The sequence below is a fragment of the Pelodiscus sinensis genome, chromosome 1 (assembly GCF_049634645.1).
Source record: "Pelodiscus sinensis isolate JC-2024 chromosome 1, ASM4963464v1, whole genome shotgun sequence".
Lineage (NCBI taxonomy): Eukaryota > Metazoa > Chordata > Testudines > Trionychidae > Pelodiscus > Pelodiscus sinensis.
The window spans coordinates 225,913,031-225,934,226 of record NC_134711.1 but is presented as its reverse complement, the minus strand read 5'-3'; the positions used below and the strand labels follow the sequence as shown (position 1 = coordinate 225,934,226).

Below are 21,196 nucleotides of genomic sequence, written 5' to 3'. Positions count from 1 at the left end.
CTGAAATTGTATTCCAGCAGCTGAAGAAATCCCCAAGCTGAGGGAACGAAGAAACAGCATGACATTAGCACTGAACTGGAGAGATGAGAGGCTGCAGTTCTTTTCCCTATTCTATTAGGTGCTGTACAAGCATAGAACAAATATAAGGTTCCTGCCCCCATAAGTTTACAGCGTAAGACAAGAGACAAAAGATGATACAACACAGACAGATGGGGAAAGACAAGGAAACAATGAGACAATATTGGTCATTATGATAGTCAGTGATATTGATATACAAGTTGCCCAGCCATTGCTGAGTTTTTTTGCAAGTCTCGCAGTGAAGGAGAGATTTGAAGAGGGATTTGAAGTGAGAGGAATTACTTCTGCATCTATTTATGGAGAGGGCCTCCCAACCAGGAAGATCAGCATGGGAGAAAGCATAAAGGTGCTTGACTGTAAATTTAACAAGCACGTGATACAGAGGCTGGCATCCTGAGCTGCATGGAGGCTGGAGTCAACTTCTCAATAGTGAATAAGAAATTATAGGTGAAGCAGGGCTATGCTGTGAAGGTGAAGGAGAAACTGAAACTGCTCCAAATGGCTTAATAATATTAGGTCTAACTTCTTATTGCTTTAACTCAGGAAAACTAAAGTCTAGTACAGTTGTCACCAAAGTTTATACCTCACACTACCCTTTATCCCTTTCTGTGCCCCCTTGGCCCTCCAATGGCAGGGCCAGGAGGGGAGCTACAGGATGAGACATGGACAAAGGTAAGGGGGCTAAGGCTGAGGGTAAAGCTGGGGAGCAGGAGCAGAGCCTTGGCTAGAAGCCAAGGCCCTGGGCATGGGGCCAGCAGCCACAGCCAGACCTCAGTTGTGCGGCTGGAAGCTAGGGCCTTGGACATAGGGCCAGCACCTGGGGGAGAGGGCCAGGAGCAGAAGTGGGTGGCAATTCTCTCCCCTCTCCCCCTGTAGAGATGGTCTGGGCCCCAGCTGGGCCCCCCATTGATCTTCTGGTCTAGGATTTTACTGCTGCAGAAATGTTTCCAAAGATGTTAATTTTATTCAGTTAGGGCACAGCCGGGCTAAAGCCGAAATAAGCTATGCAATTTGAGCTGTGTCAATTGTGTAGCTTTAGTCAAAATAGCTCATTTCAGTTTTTGGCACTGTCTACACAGCAGGAAGTCCGAGGTAGAGCACTCTTCCTCCGACTTCCCTTGCTCCTTGTAAAATGAGGGTTACAGGAGTCAGAGTAAGAAGTCCTCCAGATCGCCATTATTTCAACATTATGTCAAAATAACTGCTTGTAGTGTAGACATGGACTAAGTTATTTTGGAATAACCCCAGTTATTCTGAAAAACACTGCTGTGTAGACATACCCTTATTGCCCTTTTCTCTGTAAACATAAATTGAGAGAGGCACAAAAACAGACATTTGGTTTGTCCAACACATTATCCTGTCCAACACATTATCAATAAACTACAGCCTATACTGGAACAGGATACTAAACTCCAAGAAGCTCTGGGAGACAGACCCATAGTCTCCTATAGACAACCACCTAACCTCAAGATGATTCTTACCAACAACCACAGGACATACCACACTAATACCAACCCTGGTACCTTCGCTTGCAACAAACCCCGTTGCCAGCTTTGTCCACATATTCACTCTGCTGATACCATTATTGGGCCTAACCAAGTGAGTTATAAGATCAAGAACACATATTCCTGCGCATCCAGAAATATAATTTATGCTATCATGTGCCGAAAGTGTCCGTCTGCTATGTACATTGGACAAATGTCTCAGACTCTTCGCCAAAGGATCAATGCCCACAAAACAGATATTAGACAGGATCACAAAGAAAAAAGTTTCTTGCCATTTCAACCAGAAAGGACACTGTCTCAACGACTTAATTACCTGCATCCTACTCCAGAAGCCTTTCAAATCTACACTTGAAAGGGAATCCTCTGAACTGTCATTCATGCTAAGATTCGACACTCTACATGTCGGGCTCAACAAAGACACCAACTACCTTACCCATTGCAAAGATAGCTTCCCCAATTATCACCTCTAATACCATTAGCTCACAGACATTTACCTTCCTTCCCCCCTCCTCCCCCGCATCCCCCTTCTGTTCTGAAATGTGATTTTTGTTCTTTTCGTATGTGTTCATTTTTTTAAATTGTATCCTTTGGTATATATGGTTGTGACTATTTTCTTCCACTATTTGATCTGAGGAAGTGGGTCTGGCCCATGACAGCTCATCATCTAATAAACCATTTTGTTAGTCTTTAAAGTGCTACATAGTCCTGTATTTTGTTTCAGCTAGACCAGACTAACACAGCTACATTTCTATCATTTGGTTTGTCAGTGACTGTGGAGGTTTAATACAACATTTAGAAAAATAACTTAAGCAGCTAACTACTAAAAGTGATTTTTTTGACAGAGAGAGAGAGAGAGAGAGAGAAGGTAATATTGATTGTTGGACCAAATTCTGCAGGAAGAAGATACAAGTTTCCAAGCTATGCAGAAGGGAAGGGAATCAAAGCATTTCAGAAGTGACAGATTATTACACATAAGGGAAATGCATGCTTCAGATGTATGGGGCAATACAAGTTAGATTTTTATGCAAAAGCAGCTTGAAGTGGGCCATTAAGGGTTAGCAGGGGTGTGTGTGTGTGTGTGTGTGTGTGTGTGTGTGTGTGTGTGTGTGTGTGTGTGTGTGTGTGTGTGTGTGTGTTTGATGAAAGCAGTGTCCCTTGTAAAGTACATGATTTTTAATGCCTAGCAGCATTAGGAATTTAAATCCCCAGGTTCACCTTTTGTTCTGCAGTTGACTTTGAGGACAAGTGTTGAAAAATCACATATGAAGTGACTGCTTTGTCAAAAGCATTTGCCCACAGGTGATGGAGTGTCTTTGTCTTTGAGTATTTTCTGTATTTTATTTTGTCTTGGAGTTTTGTGCTACCTAATGACATAAAAAAAAACCTAATAATAGCTATGCTCTCTTCCTCACACAAGTGATGGCGGGCTGTACAAATACCTCGAAAAAAAATCATATTACACTAAATTGCCCCATAATGTGAAAAATGGATGCACTTATAAATTCTTTGTTTTGTGTTTTATATAAAAAACTGAGCAAATGAACTTGCAGGGCCAATACACAGCCACTGTTTGCAAGGCCTAGGAAGCATTTTGCCAACAACCTCCATTATTCTACTCTTTGCCCCAGCAAAAAAATATGACGGACTCTAAATAAACCCTCCTCAAAACAAAAGACAGGACTATGCAGCACTTTAAAGACCAACAAGCTGGTTTATTAGGTGATGATCTGAGGAAGTGGGTCTGGCCCACGAAAGCTCATCACCTAATAAACCAGCTTGTTAGTCTTTAAAGTGCTGCATAGTCCTGTCTTTTGTTTCAGCTACACCAGACTAATACGGCTGCTGCATCTCTATTACTATTCCTCAAAATAAAATTTTAAAAACCTAAGTCTGGTCCACCATGACCACAATTTGTAATTGTATATGTCCAGGATCGAGTTTACAGTGGTGCCAGGCCCACACTCAGAAGGGACTCCAGGGTCAACTTTGTGTCCCACTTCACCCCACGGCCCTGCCCTCACTTGCCATTTCTTCCCAAGGCTCCGCCCCCCACTCACTCCTTTGCACCCTTTCCCACTGCTCGCTCCACTTTCCCCCATAGGAGAAACAGGCAAGGCCTTGGAGGAAAGAAGTCGAGCGGGGTGGGCCTTAGAGTGGAGCATGGGTGGGATCTCAGGAGAAAGAGGCTAAGCGGGGTGAGGTCTCAGGGCACAGTAGGGGTAGGGCCATGGTCCAGGCACCAGGGTCCACAAAAGATTCTGCCCTGTATATCTCAATGCAAACTGTGCAAAGGCACTTTAGATACCTGGCTCACATTAGCAAATGTGTCATAACTCCAGCACCTAACATACACGTGTTCTGTTCTCTACAAGGTCTGAGGCAGACTGCTGCTCACTAGGAGTTGCATACTAGCCGTGCCACTTCTCCTTTGCACATGTAACAGTCAGTCACATGGACTGCAATCTTGGTTTGCTTCAAATTTCATAACAATTGCTAAACACTGGTACCCTACATTCTTCCAGAGAGCCAAGCAGAGGGACTGGAAGACAGGCCAGATTATATGCCTTTGGTCAGATACCATTCATAAAGGAAACTCTACTGCTCAAGTTAGCTTCTGTCAAGGCTGTTCCCCACTCTGGCATGATGAATGCAGAAGTGGGGGCCCACAAAAGCACCCCAAAACCTGATCTCTATAAGCTTTGGTACAAAACTTCCCCCAAAACCTTAACACCCAGACTTTGGGAAATAAAACCCCACTGACACCACCCAAGTATCACAAGGAAAAAAAACTAGGGAAGAGGTCACTTTGGAAAACCTCCTCCCTAAAACTCTCAGGGGTACCTCACGCTCTTTTCCCCAAAGAGCTTGAAAAAGAAAAGAGAAAATACAAGCTGCAGTCTGTGGTCACTGTCCACTAGTCAGAGGCATGCAGATATCCACAAACACATTTTCCAGGACATAGAAATGAACCAATACCAGGTTAGTTAAAAAAATAAAGAACTTTTATTATCCAAAACAATAGTACCGTTGCAAGCATAATGACTAGATGGAAAAGGTCACCAATTAATATACTCATGGAGGATCCCCATGGGCTCAGGACTTAGTTACAAAAGAAAGGAAAAACCCACTTCTAACAGCACAAACATCAGATCCAAACTCCCAAAGCAGAAAACAATAAAACTTGATGGATTTATCTGGACTTTACCCTACTTACACATTATGAAGAGTCTTTTTCTTGGAGAGAGACATGTCTCATGTCTCCTTCAGTATCCAGAGAGCAAACTGGCTCAGAGACAAAGGAGGGAAAACCCAAAAATCCCTTTGTCTCAGTTTGAAATCCCTATCTGCATTTCTATTGGCTGACTGCTACCTGGCTAGGTACATGGCACATTGTTAACCCCTTAGTCCCCAGGCTGCTGGCCATCCCTCATGGTTATGACAGCTTCACAAATGAAAGATAATATCTTTATTCAGTTCATCCTAATGAATGCAAATAGAAAACCCTATAACTAGGCAAAGCTTGTTAAAGAATGTATTTCTAGGCAGCAAGTTCATTAGTGAACCCTTCTACCATTCCTAATGAATACTAGACCTTCACACAGCTTGTCTCCAACATTTCTGAAGCAAAAAATGTATTCCTTAAGCAGCTGTTTTAAAAGCTGAGAGAAGCTTGGATGAAAGAGTAGCCACATGATCATCCATTTTCCTTTCAGTATTTTTGGCTTTAGAACACTAAGTTCTCTGGGCACAACATTCCTTTCCAATCTAAAACATTGACTTGAACCACTCAGAAATCACAGTATAATATTGTGAAGGCTGATCTGAAGAAAAAGGGGGAAGAGAGACATTTTTCCTGGACTAATTTGCAATTTTTAGTCTTTGATACTGCCAAAGAAAGTGAAGAACTCCCATAATGCACTTGGCAACTTCACAATACTCCACAGCTAGCAGTGAGAAAAATTCTTCCTTTCCTGACCCCTGCAGTGATCCACTTCAGACATGAGATACCACTGCCTCTAGCATTCATTACTAACATTAGCTGAGATGGGATACATCCAAATTGCAGGTGCGAATACTTCTGAGCTTTGCAATGTTCAGACCGAAACTTTGGAACCAGTTCCTGAGCCAGGCAGGAGCGCTCAGCACTTTGCGGGATCAGACAACTCGTGACTCTGTTTAGACAGAGAGAGACAGCTTCTGAGGAAGACAGAGTAATAATGTGTTTAACTGGACCAACTTCAACTTCTGTTGGTGAGAGACACAAGCTTTGGAGCCACACGGCGCTCCTCTTCTGGTCTGGGGAAAGAAACCCCCGTGTCACAGCAAAATGCAGGAACAGATTACTTCGCATAAATAGTGCAAACTGTAAGAAACTTATCAGGCCTCAACCTCAACTAAGCCTGCCCACCTCTTGTCAAAAGACAAGCCTGAATTCATTAGCCTGCTAAGACACTAAAAACAACAGGATTTATGATTTACAATAACAATCTGTGATAGAAATGTAGCTGTGTTAGTCTGGTGTAGCTGAAACAAAAAAACAGGACTATGTATCACTTTAAAGATTAACAAGATGGTTTATTAGGTGATGAGCTTTAGTGGGCCAGACCCACTTCCTCAGATCAAATAGTGGAAGAAAATTGTCATTACCAACAACCACAGGACATACCACACTAATACCAACCCTGGTACCTTCGCTTGCAACAAACCCCGTTGCCAGCTTTGTCCACATATTCACTCTTCTGATACCATTATTGGACCTAACCAAGTAAGTTATAAGATCAAGAACACATATTCCTGCACATCCAGAAATATAATTTATGCTATCACGTGCCGAAAGTGTCCGTCTGCTATGTATATTGGACAAACGTCTCGGACACTTCACCAAAGGATCAATGCCCACAAAACAGATATCAGACAGGATCACAAAGAAAAAACAGTTTCTTGCCATTTCAACCAGAAAGGACATTGTCTCAATGACTTGATTGCTGCATCCTGCTTCAAAGGCCTTTTAAGACTACACTTGAAAGAGAATCCTCTGAACTGTCATTCATGCTTAAATTCAACACTTTACGCCTAAGTTTGAATAAAGACTCTAATTATCTTACCCATTACAAAGATAGCTTCCCCAATTATCACCTCTAATATCATTAGCTCACAGACATTTACCTCCCCCCCCCCACAATACCTCTTCTGTTCTGAAATTTGATTTGTCCTTTTCATATGTGTTCACTTTTTTAATTGTATCCTTTGGTATATCTGGTTGTGACAATTTTCTTCCACTATTTGATCTGAGGAAGTGGGTCTGGCTCACGAAAGCTCATCACCTAATAAACCATCTTGTTAGTCTTTAAAGTACTACGTAGTCCTGTTTTTTGTTTCAATAATAATCTGTAACACACTAATCCCCTGTTTTTTGTCCTCTGACTGCAGCGATGTTCACAGGCTACTCTACCTAGAATGGTCACTTACCACATGTGCCAACTGTGAGGGGTTGAATCACAGAGGTCCTTCTTTGGGCTGTCACCCAGTGTGCTGATCATGCCACTGAGCCCACCTACCTGCTTCAGGGGCACCTCACTGCCCTGTCCTGCTAAGCCAGAAATTCTCATCTCCCCAAGGCAAGGCACAGCCCCTGAGCAGACCACCATAGATGCTGAACCCAGCTCAGCTCTGGGAGGGCTCAGCCATAGGGCCTTGAGAGCATCCAGAAACACAGACCTCCAAAGGGACCAAAACCCCAAATAAATCCACCTTACTGTGTAAGTCAGAAAAAAGCTCAAAAGGCTCCAGCTCCCACCCCCCACAACAACTATTGACACTGAGTTTGATAATATCCAAAAGTGTTTTTATTATATATAAAAAGTAGGATTTAAGTGATTGCCAATGAAAACCGAAACAGACAGATCAAAGTAGGTTACTAAGCCAAAATAAGCAAAACGTGCCAATTAAGCCTAATACACTAAGAAACTTGCTACATGCCACAAACGATCCAATCATCTTTTTCTCAAGCAAGGCAGCCTCCTAGCTTGGGCACAATCCTTCCTCCTGTTCAGATTTTACATGTTTCCAGCAGGCATCCTGGGTGGTAAGTGGCAGGGACTCCTGGCATGTGGCCACCACCCCTATTTTTTGGTTTCCCTCCTTCATATCCTCTTTGCCCAAGGCAGGAATTCTTTGTATTCAGTTCAAACTTCTCTCAACTTGAATGGAAAAGTTCCAGATCCATAAAGGGTTCCAGCAGCAGGTGGCCTGGCCACATGTCCTGGCAGGACCAACTACAATCCAGGCTTACAGAAAAAACAGAACCATTCACAGATCATTATCTTGAGTACTGGGCCACCACATTTGTAAGTACCACTAATGGCTCTTACTATGCATTCTAGATTAGTAAGCAGGTTTACACTTCATATTTCTAACTTCACATACTGGAGTGTTACATTCACACAAATAGAAAATACACATTCAAGAGACTGTAACTTTAAAAATGATGTCATATGATGCATTTTACCTAAAGCACCTTTGAGTTATACATATTCATAAGCCAATTTTCATAAAGTTTGGGGGATGACACCAACAACTTATGCTAAACAATCTGTTCCACTTTACATTTTGCTGTGAGCTTATGAACACCTTTTGTAGACCTGAGGAAGAGCTCTGTGTAGCTCAAAAGCTTGTTTCTCTCACCAACAGAAGTTGGTTCAAAAACCATTACCTTTTGCACCCTTTTTCTCCAGAATCCTGGGATGGACATAGCTACAACTAATCTAGTTACACTAGTTGTTATTAATTATAACATTATCATAGACTTATGGAATCACAGAATTCTAGAACTTGAAGGGACCTCAAGAGGTTATCAACTCCAAATCCCTTTTGGTTAGATGTTAGGAAAAACTTCCTAACATCAGCGTGGTTAATCACAGGAATAAATTGCCTACGGAGGCTGTGGAATCGCCAATATGCTTGTTCCTTCCATGAGTACAGGAGACTTGACTTGATGATCTCTTGTGGTTCCTTCCAGTTCTATGATTCTATTACACCTCTCCCGAATTCCTAAAAACCTTAGGGAAAACTAGCAGACAACAGCTAGCCATTTTTCTGTGTACAGCAGTGGTTCCCAGACTTTTCTCCCTAAGAACCTCTTTTGAGACCAATTCATCTGGCCTGGCTGCTGGCCCAGTTTAACATCATCTCTCCATCCTGACATCAGGCTACATGCGGTCTTGCAAAATCTCTCTTTTCATCTTTTTAATCTACTGAGCCATCACGTCTGCCCTAGGCACCGTCTGCATCATTCCCCTGTAGAACCTTGAAATCACAGCTGGGCGGCGTATTAGCTAGCAAAACCAAGCTTCAGACAAAACCAAAGCCTATCTTATGATAGTTCTAACAGTCCAGCCCTCTTCAATGTCATGTCTGAGAAAAGCTCAGTCACTTCTGAGGTGATCAGATTTGCTGCTAATGACTATAAGTGTGGCCTTCATAATCTGCCTCCGCTTTTGCTACTGTGGCCAGGTAGAAGATATAGGCTACATATTTACAGGCTGTATCTGTCAGCAAGGGCTGCCTAGTTCCCTCATGGACTTGCACAAAGCTCTTCCCGCAATGACTGAATGATTAAGATACTTGAGCAACAATGCTTACCTTGATTATCTGCAGAGATGCAATTGCAATATATAGATAACGGTTTGGGTTTTTTTCTTTTTTAAAGTCAAGTTTTGAATTTTCTTTCGTGTTTTAATACTTAAAAGGAAAACATCTGCCAACAATTTTCTATAAAGACTATTATTTATGAAGCAATATCAGCAATGATATGGGAACAGTTTGATTACATTTTATGCATGAGATAGATGGATGCCTTAAAGGGATTGCATTTAGGTGATCTTTATTCAAGACAGTTTGTAGTGAGGGGGTGTTAACTACTAAAACCTTTCTTCGGTGCTTCCATAAAATCGGGGGAGGGGAGGAGACACCAGCTGATGGAACCACTAAATTTGAACAGCTAATTATACATTTGGGACAAATCTGCCAAGTTGAGTAAGATGCCATGTATTGTCAGAGCAAGCCACTGTCCTTGAACATAAGAACATAAGCAGGTTTAAAATCAATAAAAGAAAGTTCTTCTTCACACAGCGCATAGTCAACTGTGAAACTCCTTGCCAGAGGAGGCTGTGAAGGCTAGGACCATAACAGAGTTTAAAGAGAAGCTAGATAATTTCATGGAGGTTAGGTCCATAAAAGGCTATTAGCCAGGGGATAGAAATGGTGTCCCTGGCCTCTGTTTGTCAGAGGCTGGAGAGGGATGGCACGAGACAAATGGCTTGATCATTGTCTTCGGTCCACCCTCTCTGAGGCACCTGGTGCTGGCCACTGTCAGCAGACAGGCTACTGGGCTAGATGGACCTTTGGCCTGACCCAGTACAGCTGTTCTTATGTTCTTCCCCCTGGCCTTTAGCAGGTATGGAGCAGGTATGGAGTGTGAACAGAGAGGCATAAATTGTCCACAAGCAGTGAAGCAGGTGGGAAGCAGAAATATATCCCAGCCAGAAACAGGTGGTGGATAGGCTTGCCAACTGTCAAGTCACACAAATCCACACACCCTTGCCCTGTCCCATTCCACTCTGCCTCTTCCCCTGAGGTCTCACTCCTGCCCCACTCCTTCCTCAAGGCTCTGCCCTTCTCACTCCATCCCCCCACACTCTGCCGCTCACACTTTCTGACCCTCATTCACTTTCACCAGGCAAGGAGTTGGGGTGTGAGAGGGGATGTGGGCTCTAGGCTAGTGCTGAGGGGTTTGGAGTGTGGGAGGGGTCTGCGGGCAGCACCTGGGACAGGGCGTTGGGAAGGAGTGAGGGGTCCAGGGGAGGGTTCAGGGCAGGGATGCAGGAGGAGGTACAAGGGGGGTGATCAGGACAGGGGGTCGAGGTGTGGGTGAGAGGGGCTCCCAGTTGTGGCACAGCCAGCCTAAGGCAGTCTCCCTGCCTGCTGTGGCCTTGTACTGCTCCTGGGAGTGGCTGATATATCTCTGCAGCCCCTGACTCCTCATGCTGCCCCTCCCTGTAGGCACTGCCCCCACAGCTCCCATTGGCCACAGTTCTCCTTAGTGGTGCATGCCCAGACCCACAGATCCTATCTCTGGAAAGGACAGAAAAGTGAGAAGAGGTAGCTGAGTTAGCTGGGTGGGAGAGGAGGAGTGTCTGGGGCAGGTAGGTGGCTACAGGAAATGGGTCTAGTAGCATCTCCATCCATGTCTTGCTGTTGCCACCTCCTGATCTTTGCTAAGTGCTCTACTATGCTGGCTGTGGGCTGAGGAGGCTCTAATTCTGCATAAGGATCCACTAATACAAAGCTCAGCTATAGTTGCAGGGCTGGCTTTGTCCTGGTAATCATTTTTTACTGTGTGTATAAAAGCAACGCATGTCACCCACATTGGGAAGGATTCCCCCAGTGGCCTGTTAGAGATAAAGGTATGTGTTACTGCCTAATGCCAACATTTTAATTTATGACATCCTACAGAAAGGCTGTTCTGGAAACTTTCAAGTGGCTATACTTCATTTTGACAGTAGCCGTAAGACGGACAAAGATCCAGAGCAGACTACTTTTTAATATAAATATATATTACACACACACAATATCCTGAAGTCAAGTTGTTTTAAAAGTTGGCTAGGAAGAGCTATGAGACGAGGAAGGTAAGTTTTTATAGAATACACAATTGTATAGGGATGCTGTAAACTTTAAAGGTTTGGTTTTCAAAGTATGGCCTATGATATAGATGCATAAAAACTAGGACAGGAATGTGCATGTGTGTACTGAGGAAATACGGTGGTTAAAACACAGGACAGAGTCAGGAGATCTCTGTTCTGTTCAAAGACACAGATTTCCTGAATGCCCTTTGGCAAATTGCTGAAATGCTCTTATAGTTTTCCCGCATGGAAAATGGGGGTAATGTTTACCTCCCAGGAGCAGTATGATTTCTAAAGTGCTTTGAAATTATCAGACAGGAGTTGTTCTAATATTATGAATGCTTCCTTCTTCTACATTGATAACCATGCAGAGAATTAGATGTGCAATTTTAAACTGAAAACGTGCAAGCACATGTCTATGTCACTATTCCCGCTTTAAGCAGAAGTAGGCAAGGAGGGTGGAACAAAACCAAAAAAAAGTCAAAACAAAAGCATACTTGCTTTTATGGTCTCTCAATCCACAAGCCCAGCCAAAAAAAAAAATCATACTATTAATTGTAAAGCACCATTATTGGTGCCCAGCTGTTATTTCCAAAGAAAAACTGTGCCGGAAGCTGTCATTATGCCTAGGTCCATGCTTTCCAGCCCCTGAGTAGGAGAGGGGACACAGATTTCCAAATGGGGTCCACAGCTCTAGTCAAAAAATTTTAGGTGTCTGCAAATGAAAAAAGGTTGAAAACTACTGACTTGGGTAAATTTGAACTGACTGTAGCCCCTAGTAGGTAAATAGTGATACATTTTCTTTAATAGCTGTGACTATGTAGCTGCACATCGTTAATAGATAAGGTGCCAGTAGATGGCACTCAAGTGTTCAGTACAATTCCTGCATTTTGTGGGACTAATACAAACTTTTTTCTGTGCATTGCAAATGGCTTGATGTGCATTTCCTTTTCCATGGCATTCGCAATATGCGGTCTGAAGACATGTCTATAGTATTGCTTTAATTCTTTGCTGCAGCTGCCCAGAGATGGCGGGTCACTTTGGCAAAGACTATGAGAAATATTCCACTCACAGCTGCAATGCAAAGGCATGGGGATATCAGTGAAAACCAGAGATTCTACAGAGCCAAATCACCAAGGTATAAACGGCAAGGCTGAACAAAACACATCACAATCAGAATGGCTGCACAGACAAGAGACCTGGATAAAGGTTTGCTACCTAATTCATCAGTACTAACAGTGAGCAGATGAAGAAAGGGGAGATGCAATTAAAATCTTGGCTGCACTTTCAATACAACTGATTAAAACGAAGCTGAAACTACAGGCCACTATGCAACCAGGCTGCAGCAGTTAGCCTCCCTGTGCAAATCTGACAGAGGAACTGAAAAAAAAATCATGGCCTGGTAGATGCCAGATATAATGAAGGCAGAGCACGCTCGCGGTGACAGGGCTGGAAATTAATCGTGCTGTTTAAGTCAGCTGTCACAGCAGCGCATGAAAGCATTCGAAATAGTTAACAATACCACTCCAGACACAAATCAAGACAGACTAAGCGTGGGCTGTCTACACAGCAAAAGCTGCACACTGGAGGTTAGCCTAACCCTACTAGCTTAAATCCATCTAATGCTGGCGACAGTAGCCATGAAGACAGCAAAGCATGGGATTCAGACCAGGCTACTGAGCCTAATCCATCCCCAAAGTCCATGCTGACCTTGAACTATCCTCACTGATGCCCACGTTGTTGTCTTTGTTACTGTTGTTACCTACGCTCCCTGCACTCGAGCTATCTCCAGTAGGCTATCCTGTGCACAGCGTTTTCTGTGGAGACACACTGTGAAACAAGACAGAGCTGCAGCCTGCAAGGAAGGACAAGCACTGTGTGTGCTTCTTGTCAGAAAAGGAAGCATTCTGTAAGCATATGGAGATGAGGCAGACACTGTCCTACACCAGGGAGGGAGTGACAATGGACCTCCACAGACAAAAATCTGGTTTTGCCAAGTGAGTGAAGCAGCTGCATGGCTGTGCAGAGCAAAGGCAAAAGAGGTGCTTTGTGCAACTAAAACTTCAAGCTTCCCCAAAGGCTTTCATCTGTCACCCAGATGAAATGTCAATATGACAAAAGCTCTAGCTGGAAAAGTGATGAACATTAAGGCTGCATCTAGACTGGCATGATTTTGCGCAAATACTTTTAACGGAAACGTTTTTCCGTTAAAAGTAGTTGCGCAAGAGAGCGTCTATACTGGCCCGGATGCTTTTGCACAAAAAAGCTCCGATGGCCATTTTAGCGATCGGGCTTTCTTGCGCAAAAAATCAACTTGTCTGTCTACACTGGCCCTCTTGTGCAAGAATATTTGCACAAGAGGGCTTATCCCTGAGCGGGAGTGTCAGAGGATTTGTGCAAGAACCGCTGATTTTGTACAGTACAAAGTCAGTGTTCTTGCACAAATACTTGCGGCCAGTCTAGACTTTTGCACAAAATCTTGCCAGTCTGGACGCAGCCTAAGAGTCATGTGCAATGATACAAAAATAAACCCACCAAAGGCAACTGTAGACTGTAATTCTACAATGGCACATTAGCATGTCTACAATACAGAAGTCCTTATGCTCCCAGAAGGATGTGCCTCGATATGTCCACCCCAGGGCAAGTCCTACAGACTAGACAGGAAATAACAGAAATACTACTAGCACTTCTGCTGTCACTGGGATGTAATGATGAGATAGGAGTTTCACTCCACTTAGGAAGGAACAATCAGTTCCATACATACAAGATGGGAAGCGACTGTCTAGGAAGGAGCATGGCGGAAAGGGATCTAGGGGTCATAGTGGACCACAAGTTGAATATGAGTCAACAGTGTGATGCTGTTGCAAAAAAAGCAAATATGATTCTAGGTTGTATCAACAGGTGTGTTGTAAGCAAAACTCGTGAAGTCATTCTGCCGCTCTACTCTACACTAGTTAGGCCTCAGCTGGAGTACTGTGTCCAGTTCTGGGCACCACATTTCAAGAAAGATGTGGAGAAATTGGAAAGGGTACAGAGAAGAGCGACAAGAATGATTAAAGGTTTAGAGAACATTCCATAATAGAAGAACTAGAGGACACCAAATGAAATTAATGGGTAGCAGGTTTAAAACTAATAAAAGGAAGTTCTTCTTCACACAGCGTGTTGTCAACCTGTGGAACTCCTTGCCAGAGGAGGCGGTGAAGGCTAGGACTATAATAGAGTTTAAAGAGAAGCTGGATAAATTCATGGAGGTTAGGTCCATAAAAGGCTATTAGCCAGGGGATAAAATGGTGTCCTTGGCCTCTGTTTGTCAGAGGCTGGAGAGGGATGGCAGGAGACAAATCGCTTGATCATTGTCTTCGGTCAACCCTCTCTGGGGTACCTGGTGCTGGCCACTGTCGGTAGACAGGATACTGGGCTAGATGGACCTTTGGTCTGACCCAGTACGGCCGTTCTTATGTTCTTATGTTCTTACGACCTATGAAGCCAAGCTTCATGAACTGGGCTTGTTTAGTTTGGAAAAAAGAAGATTAAGGGGGGACATGATAGCGGTTTTCAAGTATCTAAAAGGGTGTCACAAGGAGGAAGGAGAAAATTTGTTCCTCTTGGTTTCTGAGGACAGGACAAGGAGTAATGGGCTTAAAGTGCAGCAGGGGAGGTTTAGACTGGACATTAGGAAAAAATTCCTAACTGTCAAGGTGGTCAAATATTGGAATAAATTGCCAAGGGAGGTGGTGGAATCTCCCTCTCTGGAGATATTTAAGAACAGGTTAGATAGACATCTGTCAGGGATGGTGTAGATGGAGCTTGGTCCTGCCTTGAGGGCGGGGGGCTGGACTCGATGACCTCTCGAGGTCCCTTCCAGTCCTATGATTCTATGAAATGTCAGGGGATGCAATGGTTACTCAAGAGACAGTTCCAACCCTGCCCTCTTCCCAGCAGGCTCCTTGAATTCTCTGAGTGTAGGAATGCGCCCAAAGGGGAAACAAGTGGGGGGACACTGCACTCCTCCAGCTCCCAGCTTACAGTGAGCTTCTCTGGCCCCAGAGCATGGCGGTAAATGACAGTTTCCCCAGACCCAGCATGGGGGAGCAAGTTTCATACCAGAGGTCTGCGCACAATGCATGCCCAGGCAGCACTCTTAGTTGAAGTGCTGGGCAACCAGATCCCTCCTCCAACAGTCAATCTCTGGAATTTACCATCCCCACCCCCTTCTCTGCCTCCATCAATTAGCCAGTGTGATGATACAGAGAAAGAGTGGCAATTCTGCTAGCCAATAGTAGTGCAGCAGTGAACAGAGACTTTGGCAATGGGGCAGCTAAGGGAGGGGTCAGTCCAGGAGGGAGCACAGTTCCCCCAGCGATGGAGGAGGGCACAGGGTACCTTGTGGCAGAAGTGGGCTGGAGGGGGAGGCACAGAGCACCTAGTGGAGCCCTGTGGGAGAGTGAGCCCCTCCAGCCCCCCAAAAGGAGTCAAATTTTTATTTTTTGTGCGCACCGCTGGATGGCAGGCCTAGATTCCAGTCCTATTCTCCCACTGCATGACCCCTGGTGTCAAATTCCCTTCACCTGAGGAGATAGCCTGGCATTGGTGAGAGTAAGCCCCAGTGCCTTTAAAGGGCCAGCTTGCCCTGTGGCATCTTGTCCTAAAATACTCCATTGTAAAGGAACCTAGAACTGTTCCCTGCGATGTTAGTGAATACAGACTGGGAGCAGCATTAGTACAAAATGGTCTTCATGTAGCATTTGGCTCCAGGACACTCAACAAGAGCAAAACTACACTCTTAGAGAACTGGTACTATAAGATGGTGTTATTACACCAAATGCCTTTATACAGACATCCAACTCTGAAATGCTAGTCAGCATCCACTTCTGGCGTATGGACATTAAAAGCATGTCTACGCAAGGCCAAAGTTGTCCTTATTGGCCGCACGTAAGCAGTGAGGTGAAAGACTTCGGTAGCCAGTGTAGTATCTGCAACGAATTCCTAGCAAACCAAAGGAAGCACTCAATTATCTGAAATACCTGTTCAGCTATGGAGCAAAGAGGGCCTGGGCTTATGTACACTGGGAAATAAGGATCCATCTACTTTGTGATAGTCAATTACTGTTCAGATTACTGAGAAATAGATCCCTCACCTACAACAGCAGCAAACTCTGATATTGAATGCTGCAAAGCTCCATTTGTTCAGCTGGCCATCCCAGATAAAGTTAATAAAGATAATGGACCTCAGTTTGCCTGTTAGGAGTTTGCAATATAAGCATAATTTGAGCATGACTCATCCAGTGTAATGGATCTAATTGTATCATAGCCAGTCAAAGGGCAACTGTCCAGGTTGCTAAGAAACTATTAAAAAGTGGAATATTAAAGATCCAAGGGCATTATTTCTGGACTGAAGGACTACCAACAGCTGCCAGCCCAGAATCACATGTCCTACCATCATACAGGGATTCTATAGATGAAACTGATTATGATCTTCACAGGAGTTCATATATTAGCAACCTTTTTAAATTGGCACAGGTGATGCCAGAAAATCTAGCTGTGCAGAAATCTCTTGAGGACCAACAGCAAGGAAAGGACTTAAAATAAAACCACATAAATAGAAGATTTCAAAGTCTAAATATTTAATTGAAATTCTTCAACTTCCTGTACAGGAAGAAAATTGTTCTGGGGGTGCTCTAAAACAGATGTCCTTTCTACATACAGTCAGTCAACACAAAAATAAATTTTGCATATTCCTGAGTGCCATGTGCTGGCAATTAATTATTTGTATGTGCACTTTACATTCAGCTCTCAAGAGCGGATGCTTCAGTTAGTCTAAATTCACATTTATTATCACTAATTTTACAGGTGGAAAAATTATTTGTATCCCAGAAGTACTCACAATGTGTTTAGTGATAGAGATGCAGCCGTGTTAGTCTGGTCTGTCTTTTGTTTCACAATGTGTTTGTTAGTCACCATCCAAACATAGTTTCCAAGCCAAAGTTTCCAGTCTAAAAATCTACTATATGTTTGAGAGAGTTTGTCTTTCTGTGCATACGACTGTACATGTATGTGTTTGTCTGTCTATTTGTTCAAGAACATCTCCTCAATGATAAGAGCTAGGACCACTAAATTTGGTATGCAGCCTCCTCTTAACTCAAATCAAAGTAAAGGGATTGGTTGTGCCAGGAGAATGGGATGCGCTGCCAGTGGGATTGTTTCTCATAAAACCAAACAGAAAAGAAACAGAATTACCAGGCAGATGAAAGAGGCTGGCTGAGGGCATACCTCCCTCCCATCCTGGACTGCCCCATCTCTGAGCCTCCCACCTCCCAGGTGCTGTTTAAAAGGGTTGAGAGTGTTAAGCTTCTCCCTGCACCCAATTCATATGTGGACATTGCTGGCTGTTCCTCTCTTAGGGAGCGAGGGGAAAGTGCAGTTTGCTGCATTCCTCACTCTGGCTGGGAAGTGTAGGGGGTAGATGAACCAAACCTCCCGCAGCTGGGGGACATGCACGCCTCCCCCAGTTGTGCCTGCTGGCGCTGCAGCAGCCATGGAGAGATGCTTCTCGCCTGGCCCCAAGCTGCTGCCGTGAAAGAGGGCTGAGGTAGTCCTCTCTTCCCAGAGAAGCCTGCATACTGAATCACGTATCCCAGACCCATCCCAGAGAACTGATTTCAATAGAAAAAAAAAAAAGAGTTTAAAACCTGGGCAACACTGGGTAAATCTTCTAATAGGAAATATACAACTAAAACAGGTAATTGACCATTCTCTCTACCAACTATTCAGTTTTCTATTAAACATGACTGTGGGTAAAATTTTCAAAAAGACCTACGTGATTCAGAAGCCCAAGTCTGATTTTCAGACAGGATATAGGCTTTTAGAAGTCTAAGTTTCAGTGAAAGTCAATGGAATTTAGATACTTAAGTACCCAAGTCAAGTCAGTTTTGAAAATTGACCTGAGGCATCAGAGTTACTTAAGAAATTTTGAAATTTGTATCATGTATTTCTTATCACTGTGAATTGCCAATCCCAGGACAAAATTACAGCACTGAATGCTAGGAGAGACTCAGTACAGGGGGATTTTTCCCTTAATGCAGTACCATGACATTTGCAACAAATCAAAATCAAGCAAAAAATAGAGCCTGACATACATATGATAGTGGAGATAACATTTTGGCTGACACTATTTCTCAGCTGACTAGCCCGGCGCTTACATAAAATTCCAAAGATTGTAATTAACATTCTTGGTTAGACAAGGCAAGTTCTGGGCAGCTGCTGGATACTAAAACCACTGCATGGAGAGACTGGCAACTGAGATGATCTTACACAGCCCCCACCCTTATAACCACCTCCACTGATATCAGACACTGAGAAACTAAAGCATCACATGAAGAGTCATCTGCAAACAGCAAGTTCTTCCACTGCCAGCCTAGACAGAAGAGGATTGTTCATTAGTGAAGACAGTCAAGCTGGTTTCGCTTGCCCTCCCCCTCCTCCCTTTTACTCCTGAGCATCTCAGTTTAATGCCCCCACAGAAAATAATTTGAAACAGAAAATCGCATTTGCAGGATATAACTACTTTATAATCAAATTAACCCCACTTCATACACTATGAAATTACAAAGTAAACCAGCTAGTGCACACAAACCCAACGCAACTGGATGGTGAAAAATAATTCTCATCAAGTCTCTTCAGCCTCTGACAGATGATAAACCCAGCCTGGCTGTGTGTAGCTGAGTATTCTTCTACATTAGCCCCTTCATTGGAAACTAATTAAAATATCTAAGGTCAAGTGGCTTGTTGGACACTATTTCATTCTGCCAAAGGTATTTATATCACAGTATTTGTGTAATAACCTCCCTCCCTGTACCATGTTTCACCACTGACCAGTTGTAAGTAGCAATTTAAAAAAATCTGAATTTCCCCAGCTGTGGATAAACTTTCACCTATTCTATTGTTCCATCACTCCAGAGAAAATGGTTAACTATACAATGTCAAAGAAAATGTATTACTAGTCCATCTTACTAACATGAGTCATGCTGGTATACTTTAACAAGTCCCCTTAAAATCCAGTTCTTCTGCCCATGTTCCCAAAGATAAGAGATTATTTCCTAAAATGCTCAATACAACTCAGGTACATTTATGGTATTAATCGAGTTGATGAAAAACAAACCTGTCTGGTGAAGCTTTTTGCCAAACAACGCTGGCTGGGCTTAAGCAAAATAGGTTTCCTGCTCACTCAGCCTTCACAAGTCTCTTTAGCTTTACCAGAGGTAACTAATATTTGAAACATGCATTAGATATCTTGCTATATTTTCTTCTCTTATTACGGAAGCACCAGCTCAACTCCAGAGTAAAGGCTGAGTTCCATTTTGCACTGAAAGCAGGGATTCTGCCTCTGTTATGTATGGAAAAATACAGTGTATCCTCTCCAAACTCCCAGCAATTGCTACAGAATGAATTTCCTGAGAATTTACCAATATGTTTATCAGTTTATGAGCTAAAGTTAAATCATGAAGGAGGAACCTATGAAAAACCCTATTCATCTTTAAAAATCAATTACTTCTAATATGGAACCAAAGACACTAAAAGGCCTAAATCTCTTGGTGTCACTGGAGGGCAGAGTTATGGTTGCATTGGGTGCTTTACCTGGGTGTTTTCATATATAAACTTGGATTTCATATAAGAGTACCTGAAATTAATCCTCTGAGTGAACAACATTTGGATTTGATACAACCACCGCAACGCTGTAATTTTAATTTCCATTTTTATTTTATTCTCCAGCATTTTGTTTTGAAAGTTCCCTGATTTCTAGAGCAGAGTGGATATTTCATGTAAATCTCTGAGTTTTCTGAAATGGATTAAAACAAACTATCTGGAAACTTAAAACAGCTACAGTCAAAACTAATAGCACTAACACTGGCTCCAGCGTTTGTGCTAAAAGAAGAATGAAAACAGCGTCATTTCAGTGATTTGGCTTTTGTGTTTCAGAGCGGATGATCAAAGAGGAGAGGGGTTGGCACAGCCTGCTTCCTGAACACAATCATCTAGATCAAGTGTATTTGCCACATAAAACAAAGCAAAGCCATGTAGTGGAAAGCTGTGGCATAACAGTAGTTAGGTAGCTTGTAAGTAAGCTGAGGGTTGGGAACTTGAACACAGGGCTGTGCTTGGACTACTTTCCCCATTCAGGGGGTGTCAGAGAGAGGCTAGGTCTACACTGTAGCTTTTTCTGATCACTTTTCTTGAAGAGGATTTTCCACCATTTGTCCCTTAGACTTTTGGCCTTATCTTTTGGCAGAGCCCTTATTCCTCATAGAACGAGGTATACGCTCTTTCGGAGAGCCCTGTGTTTGCTCTTCTGCAAAAAAAAGCGGAAGAGCAAACGTGTTCCTTGGATGCAGGGGAGTTTTTCCAGGATATCTCCAGTATCCTGGAAAACCCCCACAATGTAGACATTCCCAGAGAGAGACAGAGAGACTGTGCTGCTGCTTTTGCTCTTTTATACATTCTAGTTTAAAGTCAGCAGGAACTTCATACACACTGAACTTAATCTGAAGCCCACTGAAGTTAGAGAGAGAATTTCCATCCCCCTTCAGTGAGGTTTAGCTCAGGGCCTTTATGAATCAAATTCGGAATGAATCAAGTCTGCATCCATTCCTTTCCTTCCCAAAAAGGAAACAGCCCATTTCACAAATCCAAATTCTTTGCATTCAGTTTGGGACAAGATGCACAACAGAGACAAATTCTGCACTCCTTGAAATCAAGAGCTCCAGTTGACCGCAGCTGGAAGACAATAGTTTTGGAGGTGCAGAGAAAACAGGATCTGTCCTTTTATGTGAAGAATGAAATTAAGCTCAGCCCCAACTGTTAAACAAGCAATCAATGCAGCTGTCGGGTCTGATATTACAAGGTTATGAGGTCTTATTATGCCACGATGATTTAATTA

The 21,196-nt window shown here is 43.3% G+C and overlaps 1 protein-coding gene across 2 annotated transcripts in view; it reads right to left on the bottom strand.

The window, feature by feature from the left end:
• OCA2 (OCA2 melanosomal transmembrane protein) overlaps positions 1–21,196 on the bottom strand; it is a 364,555-nt gene that overhangs the window by 325,680 nt on the left and 17,679 nt on the right. Inside the window, exon 1 of one of the 2 annotated variants that reach the window (XM_075916334.1) lies at positions 4,798–4,867. The exons of the other annotated variant lie outside the window; for it this stretch is intronic. The gene's annotated coding sequence lies outside the window, so the exon portion shown is untranslated. Of the gene's footprint in view, positions 1–4,797; positions 4,868–21,196 lie in introns of those variants that run through there. 2 annotated transcript variants of the gene reach the window in all.